This window comes from Ursus arctos, unplaced genomic scaffold, assembly GCF_023065955.2.
Source record: "Ursus arctos isolate Adak ecotype North America unplaced genomic scaffold, UrsArc2.0 scaffold_18, whole genome shotgun sequence".
Taxonomy (NCBI): domain Eukaryota; kingdom Metazoa; phylum Chordata; class Mammalia; order Carnivora; family Ursidae; genus Ursus; species Ursus arctos.
In genome coordinates, this window is record NW_026622852.1 from 7,332,992 (window position 1) to 7,346,451 (window position 13,460).

Sequence of the window (13,460 nt, forward strand, 5' to 3'; positions counted from 1 at the left end):
TGATTTCCCAGCATCTGAATCACCTGTAGGAATAAGAGTCTAATTTTTACCCTACACATCCTGCTGACATTTTTACTCTTATTTCTCTGACCACTGTTCTTAATGTCTACTCCACCCACGTGGACCTCTGGATATGCCCCTAATCCTTGCTATTGGAACTTCTGATTGCTTGCACCTAGCTCTGATATTTTGTGTGGTATCCATACTCCACTCTGACCTTTCATTCTACTGTTTTAGATATGATGTTTCTCTAACTTCAAAAATTTGAAGGATGTTTTAACAAATACAAATTGTAACAAAGTTATTGATTAAAGGAAGAAATCACTTAAGTATATTTAAAGTCAATAGCTATACATATTTAACATCTACTGGTATTTATTTTCATTGCTGGTCAGGAGTGTATATCCTACCAAGATGTACATGAGATACTTTAGCACTTCTATAGTGTTACAGTATGCTGTGGTAAGTTACCTTGATATGAGAAATGAGGTTTTGTTATTAATCTTTTTGAGGTTTATTTATTACAGCTATAAATAGCAGAACAGCCTTTCTAAATATCAAGAAATTCTGCCATGGCTTACTACAATAGTTTCATATTATAGTACTTAATGAGACAATGGTGTAAAGCACTTGGTAAAATTTCAAGTGCCTTAATATGTAAACTACAACTTGATTATAGAACATATTTCAAAGTATAAATGATTTTTCTTTTTTTAAGATCTACTTATTTATTTTAGAGAGAGAGTGTGTGCAGGAGTGGGGAGAAGGGTAGAGGGAGAGAGAGAACCCTCAACCAGACTCCCTGCAGAGCATGGAGCCTGACACAGGGCTCAGTCCCAGAACCCTGAGATCATGACCTGAGCCGAGATCAAGAGTCTGACAGTCGCTCAACCGACTGAGCCACCTGGGGATCCTGAAAGTACACATGATTTTTCAGATGAAGTTATGAATTGCTGAACTTTTCATTTAAAATATTGTTATTACTTTGCCACATGGCTTTACAAACACATGTAATGAATGAAAATAACATTATTCATCTGGTATGTGATAAAAATTTCCATAGATGATTATAAAAATAACAAACATGACATACTGGGAAAACTGGATGAGAATCAGCTATATTTTTAAATAATAGATTCTACTTGATGAATTGGAAAACTGGAGGTTTTTATTATAATCTAGATATAATATGAAGAAAAAAATAATTTGTGCTTTACAGAACACCTGTGTGTTTACTTTATAATTATGTTCTTTTATGCAAAAATGTGAACAATATTTCTTTTGAGCTAGACAGAAAAATTCAGAATTAATTAAAATGGCATCCCCAGGAAAAGACATTTAACACATTTAACATTTAACACATTATTATAGGTTTTAACATATCCCATCATACCTAAAAATGGGCCATGCACATGTCCATCACACATGACTGTCTGAAAGGATCAAGTCAGGATATTTATGCTTTCAGACCAATAATGAAAGGGCACTTTGAGTTTGGTTAGCTGTTCAAACTTCTTCTCTGTCTCTTCAACATTCTGCTTTTCTATTGCTAATGTTCATAAAATTGAATTGGCTGAAATATATGTTTTTATGTTCTATGAAAATTCCATCTTCTGTTGACAAATATCCTTATGTCCTTAGAGTTCCCAAATGTATTTCCTGATGAAACACTTCCTCATAATTTTTATTACCAAGTATAAGAAATGTTTCTTATCTCCAGAGAAATTTTAGATACTTTATTGTGATTTAATTTAATTAAGGAAATTTATTGTTATCTGAGATTTAATACTATTCATTATTTCATCATGCCCTGGCCTTCATAAAGAACATAAAAATATTTAACAAGAAGTTTCAGATTGCTAAATATGCATCAGGATCTCAACAGGGATATTCAGTATTACTGAATGAGATTTCTCTCTTTAGAAAGATTTAAGTTCATACTTCAATATAATAAATACCCTATATGACCCACAACTAATATTATATTCAATAGTGAAAAACTGTCCCTTTAGTATCAGGAACAACACAAGGGTACCCACTATCACCACTCCTTTCCAACATAGTACTAGAAGTCCTACCCAGAGAGATTAGTCAAGAAAAAGAAAGAAGAGGCACCCAAATTGGAAAGGAAGAAATAAAACTGTCTCTGTTTGCTGATGATATAATCTTGCATATAGAAAATCCAAAAGAGTCCACCAAAAAAACTGCTGGAACTCATAAGCAAATTCAGTTTTAATAATTAATATATATGTATATGTATTTATATATGATGGAATCTTATTCAGTCTCTAAAAAGGAGGAAACCCTGCTATTTGTGATAACATGGATAGACCTTGATGGTATAATCCTAAGTGAAAAAGCCAGAAAGAGGAAGACAAATACTGTATGATCTCACACACGGAATCTAAAAAACATCAAACTCAGAAACAGAGAATAGAATGGTGGTTGCCAGGGGCTAAGGACTGGAGGAAAAAAGGAAAAGTTGGTCAAAAGTAACAAACTTTCAGTTTTAAGAAGAATAATTTCCAGAGATCTAATGTAAAGCATGGTGACTATATCATATTGTATACTTGAAAGTTGCTATGACAGCAGAGCTTTACTGCTATCACCATAGCAACAACAAAATAGCAATTATGTGAGGTGAGGGCTATGTTAACTAACCTTATTGTGGTAAATATTTTACGATATATACATGCATCAGACCATCACATCCTACACCTTAAATTTACACAATGTTATATGTCATCTATCTCAGTAAATCTGGGGAAAAAAAGATCAAAGTCGAAGACACACAATTCATTTTATTTTAAGTCAGTCAGAGCAAGCATTTGCCAAATCCATGTTAACTAAATTGGTACTTCATTTAAAATGAAAGAGGGAACTCTGAATGTCTACTTTCATTTTTGTATTATCATTAAAAGTATATGAATAATAATTATTTTAAGTAAATTGAAATTTTGATGAATTAAATGTTTCTTTAGGATAAATATTTTAATACATTTTATGAAGGTGTATAAATCTTTTAGTACCATTGTTTATATTGTATTTAATGTATAATTGTTCTTTGGACAGTGAGCATGATCTTTAAAATAGGCAGGTTTTGAAAGTGAAGTGGCAGCTGCTGCTTAGGAAATGCTAGAAAGACTCTGAACAAATATATTTCCTAATCAAAAGGAAACTGAGAAAAAGGAAAATGCCTTTCTTTAATAGAGTAGTCAGAAGTTACCTTCTTTTTATTAGGAAAAAAAAATACATTCACAACTATATGACTCTGTTATTTTAATTCTTTCTTCTCTCACTCAGAGAAAGGGAAGATATGATCTAAAGAAGCTCACAAAACAGGAAAGGGGATTTTCCCTGCACTGAATGAGGAGAAAATCAGCCATAAATTGAAATATCCAGAGTTTGTATGTAGGTGACAAAATAAGAATATTGGCAGCAAGATATTTAGCAACCTGTCTTTTTAGGTAAATATAAGATGTGAGTATAAAGAAATGTGATTGGTTAAAAAAATGGGTAACAAAATGTAATAAAAGGCATCCAAATCAGTAAGGAAGAAATAATACTTTTACTATTTGCAGATGACATGATATTCTATATAGAACACCTGAAAGACTCCACTAAAAAACTGCTAGAACTGATAAACAAATTCAGTAATGTCACAGGATACAAAATCAATATACAGAAATCTGTTGTATTTCTATATACCAATAATGAAGCCACAGAAAGAGAAATTAAGGAATCAATCCCATGTATAATTGCACCAAAACCAAAAGATACCTAGGAATAAACCTAACCAAAGAGGTGAAAGATGAGTACTCTGAAAACTATAAAACACTGATGAAAGAAATTGATGACACAAAGAAATGGAAAGACATTCATTGCTCCTGGATTGGAAGAACAAATATTGTTAAAATGTCTATACTACCCAAAGCGATCTACACACTTAGTGCAATCTGTGTCAAAATACCACCAGCATTTTCCACAGAGCTAGAACAAACAATCCTAAAATTTGTATGGACCACAAAAGACAAAAACAAACAAAAAAAAACAGAAAACAACAACAAAAAAGCAAAAAACAAAAAACAAAACTCACACACACATAGAAACAAAAAGATGGTAAGGATCTAAGTGGAATACTGTCCACTTTCAAAGAATCCAAGTGGCATTGTTCCCTTTCATAGCGTCACTGAAAATTGCACACAGAATATAATCTTTTTTCCACTACTCTGAAATATTTTAGCTCCAACTGTCAGAGGGAGTTAAAAATGTTAGGATATAGTACAATGGAAAGAGCTTGTGATTTGTAATTAGTCGTGGGGGTTCTGACTCCAGTTTTGCTCCTTGTAAAGTATATTACCTTGAGCAACTAACATGAGCCTCACTTTCGGTAATCCCACTTTGCAGTCGAAAGAATGATATAATAAAACAGATTTAATTACCTGATACCTACTCAATAGTCAATTTCTATCCTCTTTTCTCTTCTCCATCATGAATAAAACCAAACTGCCAAATCCTTAACAGGAACAGTCACTACCTTTTCAAAATTGTTTCTCACTAATTTACAAGTCCCACTTTTACATATAACCTATCCTTGAAACAAATTTAACTCCTTAAACATGCTTCTGGTAATCTTTCCTGCCTTGTATTCATGTAGTGTGTTCTAATAAAGCACACTCCCCTAAAACTCAGTTGAATCTATTATAATTTTACCTATCATTCACTGTTGAAGTAGCAAGTACCACTGAAAGAATGCCCTACATACAGATGGGTAGGAGTCCTTCCTTTATGCTTTAATATAACCGGATTTCTACTTCTTTGGACACTTTTTCACATCATAGACGACATGTATACCATTTATTTATTTATTTATTTATTTATTTATTTATTTATTTATTTATATTTGAGGGCAGGAGCAGTAGTTTATCTTGAAGTCTTCCACACGAGATACCCCTAGTTGGTATTCAAAAAAGGTGTTTGGGGTAACTGTCTGTGAAATAAGAACTACAAAATTGTTCTGTATTCCATCTGAAATTTGTAATACAAACAGATTCTCAAGAAGCTCCACAGTGTGAAGAATTTTAAAGTCAATGCTCTTTTCTATTTAAATAAGAAAACAAGGTGTTCTGTGCTATCATGCTGTTTGTTTTAAAAAGTCCAATATAAAAATACTAAAACCAACTTTTTGCTGAACTCATTTTTGTAACTTATTTATCCTACTTTTATTTATGTGGGACATTTGAGTGCTTTTCAAATTAAAAGAATTTCTCTCCCTTACTTTTTCTGTCCTGCTTTAAAAAATCCACAAAAAAATATACTTCACGGCCTTGATGCTGTTCGTACCTTAAATGATAAAAGACTTAGATTGTCATTTTTGACAACCGAATCTAATTTAAACTATCACATGTTGTATTATTATTTTTCTAATTGCTGTTCAATTTTTACTTTTTTCATAGTTCCCTTCCTAATAATCAGTCATATTATGATATTAATAATTTGGCAATATTGTTGCTACTTTACTGTATGTTCTTGTATAAATTTGTAATCATTTTGTACATATAACTGTTTAGTTAGTTTTAAATTTAATATTACAACAAAAAGCGCATCTCCACATTATCACATATGCTTTGGATTTACCATTTTTAGTGCCTACAAGATAGGCTATAACCATCCTCCAAATTTGGGATATTTAGAATTATTTCTTATTAAGTTAATTTTTTGTTATCTTTTGCTTTCTTTCCTTTTACTGAGTTTGCTTTTTGCATTGACCTTAACTGTATGAATTGAATCAATTTCATTTAATTAATTAGAGCATCCCCTCTACCGTATCTTGTTCTGTGTCCTAAAGGTTTATACCAAATGTTTCCTAACTTCTGCTCTTCAGCAACTGAATCCTGAGGCAGAACATTCTTCATAATGAGGCCATGCATGCAGCTCAGATCACCTGGTTTGAGTCCCAGCTTCACTGTATCTTGGCTTTATCACTTTGGCTGCTGTACTCTTCAGTGTTTCTGCCTTCTCGTCCTATAAAGCAAGGGTGATGATAGTAGCTTCCTTAAGATGGGGGATTAAATTAGCAAATGCGTATAAATCACAAGTTTGTGAAATGGGTACATAATACATATATTAATATACCAGGAGCCCCCAGTGACCTGCTATAGAACTGATATTCTTGGCTGTGTCTTGGTCAATAATTTTGATTAATGGCTTGGCTGAAGACATTAATATGCTAATGACATCTGGAGATAATATGAACAGAGGTGTTAAAGCTCTATGAGCAGTATGGTCTGTTGGGTTAGATGATCTGAAAAGATTTATGAACCCTGGAAGTCAGGTTATGAGCATGCTTACAGCCTAGGAATCTAGGATTTAAGGTTTAGTGTATTTTCATCTTTATAATGATTAAGTGAATAATAATAAAAAAATGTCTTAATATGTCAATTATATTTCAATAGAAAAAGAAAACCATGTCCTTTTTAAAAAAATGATGTATAATTGACATGCAATATTACATTAATTTCAGGTGTATAACATAGTGATTCAACATTTGCATGCATTATGAAATGAACACCATAATAAGTCTGGTTACCAGCTGTCTCCATATATAATATTATTGACTATATTCCCTATGCTGTAAATTATATACCCATAACTTATTTTATTTTATAGCTGGAAGATTATATTTCTTGATCTCCTTTACCCATTTTGTCCCCCTCATCTCTTCCCCTCTGGTGAGCACCAGTCTGTTCTCTGCATCTATGAATTTGGATTTTGTTTTTTGTTTGTTTTAGATTCCATGTATAAATGAAATCCAGTGATACTGTCTTTCTCTGTCTGACTTATTTCACTTAGCCAGATGCACTCAAGGTCCATTCGTGTTGTTGCAAATGGCAAGATTTCATCCGTTTTGTCTGTGTGTGTTTGAGTAGTATTCCATTGTATTTACAGCACATCTTCTTTATCCATTCCTCTATGGGTGGGCACTTAGACTGTTTCTATAATTTGGCTATTGTAAATAATGCTGCAATAAACGTAAGGAAGCATATATCTTTTTGAGTTAGTGCTTTTGGGTTTTTTTTGTTTTTGTTTTTTTATAGGTTTTTTCATTTTTTTCAGATAGATACCCAGTGGCAAAACTACTGGATCACATGGTAGTTCTATTTTTAATTTTTTGAGAAATCTTTATGCTGTTTTCCATAGTGGCTGCACCAATTTACATGCCCACTGACAGTGCACAAAAGTTCCCTTTTCTCCACATCCTTGTCAACACTTGTTTTTTCTTGTCTTTTTGATAACAGCCATCCTAACAGATGTAAGGTGTTATATTGTTGTGGTTTTGATTTGCATTTCCCTGATGATTAGTGATGTTGAGCATCTTTTCATATAATGTTGGCCATCTGTATATACTCTCCGGAAAAATACCTATTCAGATCCTCTGCCTATTTTTTAATTAGATTGTTTGGGTTTTTTTTTTTTTAATTGTTGTTCTTGTTGTTATTGAGTTGTATGAGTTTTCTGTATATTTTGGTTATTAACCCTTTATTGGATATATTATTAACCCTTTATTGGATTATTAACCCTTTATTGTATATATTTTTTGTAAATATATTTCTCCCATTTAATAGTTTGCCTCTTCATTTTGTTGATGGCATCTTTCACTTGCAGATTTTAGTTTGTTGTAGTCCCAATTGTTTATTTTTCTTTTGTTGCTCTTACCTTTGAATTCCGATCCAAAAAGGCATTGCTAAGACCTGTGTCAAGGAGCTTACTGCCTATGTTTCCCTCTAGGTGTTTTATGGTTTCAGGTTTTACATTCTAGTCTTTAATTCATTTTGAGTTAATTTTTGTATAGGGTATAAGATAGTGGTCCAGTTCCATTCTTTTGCATGTGGCTGTTTAGTTGTCTCAACACCATTTACTGAAGAGACTGTCCTTTTCTTATTGTATATTCTTGGCTCACTTATCACAAATTAATTGACCATATATGTGTGGGTTTATTTCTTGGCTCTCTATACTGACCTTTTGATCTATGTGTCTGTTTTTATGCCAATACTACCCTGTTTTGATTGCTATGTAGTACAGTTTGGAATTGGGGAGCGTCATATCTCCAGCTTTGTTCTTCTTTCTCAAAATTGTTTTGTCTATTCAGGATCTTTTGTGATTCCATATAAAATTTTAAATTATTTGTTCTCATTCTGTAAAAAATACCATTAAAATTGAATCTGTAGATTGAATCCATAGATTGCTTTGGGTAGTATGGACACTTTAACAATATTATTTCTCCCAAACCATGAGCACAGAATATCTTTCCATTTATTTGTGTCTTCTTCAGTTTCTTTCATCAATGTTTTATTGTTCAGTGCACTGGTCTTTCACCTCCTTTGTTAAATCTATTCTTAGATACTTTATTATTTTTGATATGATTGTAAATGGAATTTTCCCCTGATTTCTCTTTCTGATAGTTATTAGTGTGCAGAAATGCAAAAGATTTTTCTATATTAATTTTTATACTGCAACTTTACTGAATTCATTTGTTAGTTCTAACAGTTTTTGGGTGGAGCCTTTAGGGTTTTCTCTATATAGTATCATGCCATCTGCAAATAGTTTTATTTCTTTATTCAATTTGGATGTCTTTTATTTATATTTTTATTATCTAGTTGCTCTGGCTAGGAATTCCAATACTATGTTGAACAATAGTAGGGAGGGTAAGCATTCTTGTCTTGTTCCTGATCTTAGAGGAAAAGCTTTCATCTTTTTATCATTGAGCATGATATTAGCTGTGGTTTGTCATTTACGGCCTTTACGATGTTGAGGTATGTTCTCTGTTAAGCATTTTTATCCTAAATGGATGTTGAATTTTGTCAAATGTTTTTTCTGCATCTGTTGAGATGATCCTAAGATTTTTGCCTTTCAATTTGTTAATGTGGTATGTCACACTGATTGCAAATGTTGAACGACCCTTGCATCTCTGGAATAAATCCCATTTGATCATGGTGTACGATCCTTTCAATATATTTTTAAAATCAGTTTGCTAGCATTTTGTTGAGGATTTTTGTGTCTATGTTCCTCAGGAAGATCGGCCTATAATTCTTTTTTATGTGGTGTCTATCTGGTTTTAGTATGAGGGTAATGCTAGCCTTGTAACATGAGTTTGGAAGCATTCCTTCCTCTTTAATTTTTCTGAGGAGTTTGATGATAGGTATTAAATCTTTGAATGCTTGGTAGAATTTGCCAGTGAAGCCAGAGTAAAGTAAAAAAATGGTATCTGCCAGCACGTCTGTCTTTGAGGAATTTCAACTGTTTCCTGCACCTCCAGTAATTGCTTTTAGATTTGCAAATGAATCGCCTTCACGCACAGTCTAGGTGCTTTTCACACTGCTATTTTTTTCCTGGGTTTCAGAGTGAGTAAAACTACACAGGAGCCCTCTTAAAGGGGGAATCTCAGTTTCCTAAAGCACTTTGGATGTTAGCCCTGTTGGTTTTCTAAGCCAGACATTTTGGGAGCTCACCTCTCTGGTACATATTCCAGCGGTTGGGGTGCCTGATGTGGGACACCAACATCCTACTCCTCCAGGAGAAGTGCCAGACTGGTGAGCTTCCTCCCTATTGTGTGTTGCTGCCCGGGGGGGGGGGGGGGGGGGGGGGGGGGGGATTTTTGATGAGACTGTGTCTCTGCCTCTGCTACCGCTCTCAATGTGGTCTTTTAATTCTTTATTGTGGAGAAGCAGTTGATCTAGTTTTTAGATCTTTTTCAGAGGGAAGTGATCCATACGTAGCTAGAGATGTGTGTCCATGGGATGAGGTGGTTCAGGATCTTTCTATGCCGCCATCTGGCGAGGTACTATTCACATTGCAGATGCCACATGGAGAGTAACCGCAAAACTTGATTTTTTCAATGCAGTGCTTTTCCAAGCCAGTCTTTATGTCAGTCCTCAAGTGCATGTCAGTTTGTTCTGTTTCTTTTTGAAATTAAGACTATTTCATATCTGGTTTTATCTTCTCACAGCCACACATTTCTTACTACCCTCTCTGTTAACATGTTTGCTCTGACTTTACAAGTAGGAGTGATCTTACTGATTTTCTATTGAACTAGGTAGAGAAATAGCCTTGTATTATCTCCATAGATAGTTGGCCTTCCCAAGTCATTTATCAATTCCTATTACCATGAATACAGGAGTAATTGAAATTCTGTGTTACCATCACCCACCACTGATGTGACTTGAATTCTTCCCTGTGATACTTTCCTATCTCTTCTTATTGTACAATAACTTCTTTTGGTAATTTAAGCACGTTTTGAATATTCCAATTCAGTTTTGTGTGATGTGAGGCACACGGATGTTCTGCAATGCTTCTATAAAATATTTCATAGAAAGAAAGAAGTTTAATATATGACAAGCATATTATTACTAGATGTGCTCCAATGTGGAACATGTGAGATTATACAGAAATTGAATAGAGAAGCTTCATGTTTATCTTTTCTCTGACCGATAATGGAAAAATGCCTCTAGCTAAACTTAATAAAATATTTCCTGTATGGCGCTGTATTTTTCTCCACAAAGTAGGCAAGTTAGGCCTGCCATAGGCTTGATGATTCTGTGAGAAATCAAATACAGAAGTGTTTAACCGTATTTCAGCAAAACTTTCCTTGTGAGCTAAAGAGTTGTATCACTAAGTATTCACTTTTCTCCCATTCCAGTCACTCACACGAAAGTCATCAACTTGGGGGTCTGGGGTTTTCTGAATGTTGGGTTCTTAAATCCATTTGACACTGTTGAAGTTTTTAAGTCCACAGATTGAGGTTACTGCACTTTAGGCTGACCTTTATGAAAGAACAGGGAAAGTTGCATCCGCTCATTGGTGTCTTTGAGCTTAAGGCTATACTTTGCACTGCTTATTTATTGTTTTAGCAGCTTACTGAATGAATTCAAACTTAATTCCTGCACAAGTCATCATTCACCCCAATTTATGTTAACTACATGCATAACCCATCCTAGTTCACTCAAAAAGTATATATTCCTTTCAAAAATAAGACTTCTTCTTGAAATCATACTACTAAATCCTTTAACTAAATATTTCTGGAATCTCTTCTTTCTTTTCCAAGTATTATCATTGTCATAGTCCAAATATTCATAAACTCTCTGCTAATGACCAGAGCATACCGTCTCCTCTTTCTCATGCTACACTGTTCCAGATAGATCTTTGTTAAAAGAAATTCTTGTATCTAACTTTCATGTTTAGTACCTTCCAGTGATTTTCCGTTAACCACACACACACACACACACACACACACACACACACACATAAATCTATGCACCTTCAATACAAGACCCTTCTTAATGAAAACCTTTCTAGTTCCTTTTATTACCACCACTCACTTTGAAAATTACTTCTAGTTCCCAAAACACTGAATGCTCATCCATATCCCTGATTTTTGTATCAATCCTCTTCCTAAACTTTCTTCCCACTACCATGTGGCCAACTTCCTACTTAAAAATCAGATCCTGTGATTCTCCAATGTCTTATATAAATGAATGTATTCTCATCTACACTTAAATTATTTGTTGTTAGTATTTTCATGATCAATGTACAATATATTTTAATGTGTTATAAATGAACTTAAAAGCAAAGATGGTCTAAACCATCTTTGCATGTTAAGTCTTGCAAAATATCCTACACATATGTGCAATGCATTTTAAATAGATTTGAATTCAATTTTTTTACACTAATTTTTATTATTTACTCACTGTGGGATAAAAATTTGTTTTATGAGTATATGATTATTTGTCAAATAGTGGTATAATACTTTCATGCAATGTGACTTAGAAATTCAATTACATATATGAATGGTCACATCTAATTTATGCATATCAACTCATTTCTCCTTCTTTGAAAAACCAGAATTCCAAGGGCCGTTCCTGCTCAGAAAATGTTGCTTATGCTCTAGAGCTTTATCAATGAAATTTCTCCAAACCTCGTCTCAATTTTATCCTTCGCAGTTGAAGTCCTTCTTTAGACTTCATTCCTTGATGAAATTCCCTGTCAGAAGCTCTTCCAGTTTCCTACTAATGTACCCCTGCTTTTGTTCTTTGTGCCTCCTTTATAAGAGTGAATGAATACTATTAAGTAATTGTTTTTATATTACTTACTAAACTATAGTTCTCATTATGAACTACCTCTTATCATGAAATGAGGTAGTGCTTTCTGTTTAACTAGGAAAAATAATCTCTAAATGTATTATTACACCCATGGAAAACATCATTCTGAATTATAAACAAGTAACTTAACATGCCGACTTACTTGAAATCTAAGAGAATGTGTTTTTTAATTAAAATACTGAATTTTGGAAACATTAATGAAAACAGAAACATACTCATATAACATGAGAGGCCAAAGGTGTTTTAGAGACTATATGTTTCCACCCTTTAAGTTTAGAAATTTAAAATAAAACAAACAAACAAAACAAACAAAAAACCTAAGACAGTTAAAATGCTTGCCTCAAATCATGTATGAAGTTAGCAAAATATGCAGAATGAGAGGCCTATTCCCAGAGATTCCCATTTAGGGCTCCATTCAATATCATGTAGCATTTCTGAAAAATAAAAGTAGCTACCTGGATGCCTGGTCAGAGATCTGATTTGCACCATAGCTACAAGAGACCTGAGATCCAGACCTTTAGATATTTTTATTTCCACTTGAAATTTGGAGAAAAAAATAATTTGCCCTTATTTCTTACATCTGGGGTACATCTTGGGAATTGAGATTAAGTTTGTTTTTGATTATTCTGAGAAAACAACTGTTCAGTCATACTTCTGTTTGTATAGCCCTTGAATATTGAAGAAACTAGATATTGCCTCTTTGAGAATAAGTATAGTTTGATGCAAGCACTGGGTGCACTGACTTACTTTGATGCAAACTTGCTTCATGTGAATTATGCAATTGCTCCTGGCAACTATCTGTCGCTGAATTTATATGCTCTGTTAAACGTCCAATCATCAAGACAGCTACTGCTACCCCTGCCATCAGAAAACTATATTTCCCTCTCCTTACATTTAGTATGTGCTTTAAAACCTCACATTTATTCAAGCTTGCTCAGGCCAAGTTTTATATTTCCTCTTAGTGCTGTGCTGATTATTCACCCATGTAACTACACTCAGAATTAGCATCAAAATGGAGATATGAGGACCAACCATAATAAAGATGTTATGAATACTCAAATCATCAGATCTGAAACTTTCTACTTTAAGAGTCTAGCACATAAATGTCAGAGAAAAGCACAAACCTTTGGATTTATGAAGAGAACTCTGATGCCATCCTGTGGGCAGTTAAGGAAACTCTCAAGTTCTCCTTTTACTAGGGCTGCTGCATTTAATAGCATGCAGACCAAAAAGGTCACAAATGCATCTTCTCTAAGAAACAAACTTCTACATGTACAAACATGTAGTCTAAACAATATATATTTC